Source organism: Microtus ochrogaster, chromosome 10, assembly GCF_000317375.1.
Source record: "Microtus ochrogaster isolate Prairie Vole_2 chromosome 10, MicOch1.0, whole genome shotgun sequence".
NCBI classification, from domain to species: Eukaryota; Metazoa; Chordata; class Mammalia; order Rodentia; family Cricetidae; genus Microtus; species Microtus ochrogaster.
In genome coordinates this window covers 63,487,547-63,490,045 of record NC_022016.1, presented here as the reverse complement: position 1 = coordinate 63,490,045, position 2,499 = coordinate 63,487,547, and the positions used below count along the sequence as shown (strand labels likewise).

General features: G+C 58.3%; 1 protein-coding gene across 4 annotated transcripts in view; it reads left to right on the top strand.

The window, feature by feature from the left end:
- The first annotated feature begins 612 nt into the window (after positions 1 to 612).
- Positions 613 to 2,499, top strand: part of Foxj3 (forkhead box J3) — a 103,535-nt gene continuing 101,648 nt past the window's right edge. For 2 of the 4 annotated variants that reach the window (XM_005353333.3, XM_005353332.2), the window contains exon 1: positions 613 to 756. The gene's annotated coding sequence lies outside the window, so the exon portion shown is untranslated. Of the gene's footprint in view, positions 757 to 1,258; positions 1,325 to 1,349; positions 1,467 to 2,499 lie in introns of those variants that run through there. The other 2 variants (XM_026782062.1, XM_026782061.1) reach the window with 2 other exon arrangements.

Below are 2,499 nucleotides of genomic sequence, written 5' to 3'. Positions count from 1 at the left end.
CAAAGTTTACCAATCTGAACAACCCTGCTAAATGCTCCACCTGTTGATAGCAAAGTCACGACCTGGCCAGCGAACTCGAGATGGAGAGGATGACGCGGCAGGGGCAATGACAAGATGACATGCCTTGGTAGGGAGGGGCCTCGAACCCCGCTCTTGCTGTTCCGAACGACGCGTGTTCCGAACGACGCGTGTCCCCAAGCAAGGTCCAAAGTGCCCCGGTGGCGGCTGGGAAAATCTAAGCTCTGTGCTTGTCGGGGCCGCGCAGTGGCAGAGGTTGGAAGGAGGGGAGGTCACGAGGTGCATTTCTCAGGCGCTGGAATCCTGGGAGAGGGCTCGGGGCTGCCCCGGCCTCCCTTAAGCCTGCGGCGGGAGCACGGCAAAGCCTTCCGCACCGGTCACCGCCGGTTCTCGCCAGCCACGAGCAGGCAGAGCCGCGGGAGCCTAGGGCACTACTTGTCCCCGCGGAGGAATCCCTCGCACATCGCAGTGGCCGCGACGGGGCGGGCCGTGGCGCGGAGGACGACGGGCCGGCAGTGCTGCGACGTCGCGGGAGGCGGGGGTGGGAGGGAGCGGGCCGGGAAGTAGTTCCGGGTGCGCGGCCCCGGATGTTGGCTGCTCCCGCCGCCGCCGCCACTCTCGGCGCTGCTCCGGGCCTGGGCCGCTCTCTAAGGGCGTCGTAGGGACCTTTCGCGGGGAACGGAGACGCACGCAGCGGCCGGGGGCTCGGCCGGGCCGTTCCGGCCTGCGCAGCCTGAGGTGAGCATGCGTCGCCAGGGTCTCGTCCGGGCTGGGGCGGCGGGCGGGGAGGCGGGGCTGGGGCATCTCCTGGGACGCGGGCGGGGGCTGCCCTGGGCGAGCGGCGCTCGCTCCCCTCCGCGCACGCTCCCCGTGGCCCGCGGTGGGCGCCGGACCGGGCGGGTGGCGGCCTTCCCTCGCCCGCGGCTCAGCTCCTCAGCTGCCGCTGCCCCTCAGCCCGACGCCGCTTGCGCCTGCCCCTCCCCCAGGTGGGCCCGCGCCTCGGATGCCGGGGCGGCGGAGAACCGCGACAGTCGCGACGGCGCTCGGTGACCGGCGCCTAGCCCGAGCTCGTCCCGTTCCTGGCGCGATGCGCCGTCCTCCCTTCACGCTCAGAGCGTTTTTCGTCCGGGACCGCGGCCACTGCCTCGGGGGTCGGGGGTGCCCTGCGGGGGTGAGGAGCCCGGGGCGAGGGTCCCGCCTTCACGCCCGTCCCGTCGTCGCGACCTTCTGTGGCATTGGGGCAAAGGCAGCCTTCGCCTGCGGACGTGTTGCTGCTGTCCTGCGTGTGTTGCATCCTGCCCACGTGGTAGTGTCCCGTCCCTCCCACCCCCTCCATTTTTGTAGTTGGTCAAGAGGGAGTTAGCGGGATGGTCCCCCCCCCCCCGCTTTACACCCCTCCCCATCCCCGTGATTTGTGATTTCTTCCCGGCAGCGTGGAAGGTGTTAAGGTCAGTTTATTTTGCTGAGCATGACTGTTGTTTGATGGAAGAATTAAGAGTTGTACTCTTACGAAATTGAGACCAGTAGGGGACATACCAGACCTTAGTTCATTGACATCTTTTCAGCCCCAGTAGCTCCTGTTCACTACCGCTCAATCCCCCAGAGAGCAAGCACTTGCTACTGATGTGTTGGTGTGCACTGTTTTCCTTTCTCCGTTCTACTTTCTGTGCCTCTGTGTCCTAATGTTTCCCAGTCTGTGGTTGTTGCTAGAATCCTGAATGAGTCGGGTCGTGGGGCTGGAGATTGGTGGGCTTCATTTCGCCTTTCACTGTTAGTCTTTAGTTTCTCCTTGTTATGTTCCCCAGTGAGAAAGCAGGGAATGTTCTCTTGAGAGTTAGTTACATACATAGCTTTCTTTTGGCCGACTAGGCAGTTTTACTCGACTGTCCTGGAAGTTCCTTTATTCCACTTTTCTGAACTGCACTAGGTACTGTTGGGCTCCGCTTTTGAACACTGGCTTTGAAACACGTGTTGGTTTTGTTTTGCTTTGTTTTACTTTCCCTTTAATATCTCTTCCAGGTTAAGGTTTCCATCTTGGCTGTGTTTTGCTCCTTGGAGACCACAGATTGCTCTTTCCAGTAGCGTGACAGATGCATGTAGTTATGGAGAAAACGATAACTGTTCCCCCTACCCCCTCTTTTTTTTTTTTCTTCAGGCCAAGTGTTCCCCGTCTTTATGTTAGGAAGGTTTGTAGATGTAATTGGAGGTTGCTCTTTCCTGTTTGGTTTTCATTGGAATTGAGGTGACTGTTGTTCTGTGCTTGTTTTGTGCTGCTGGGGAATTTCTCATGCCTTTATTAGATGTTTTGTGGACGAGGTCAAGAATGTTTATTTTGGCTTTCAGTTTATTAGTTTTGGGTAAAATAAAACTTAAATGTTTTGAAGTCACTCTTGTGAGAATTTCCAGTATTCTCTTGTTTTCACATTCCTTTTTTTTTTTTTTTTTTTTTTTATTTATTGTAGACCCAGGCTGGCTTCTAGC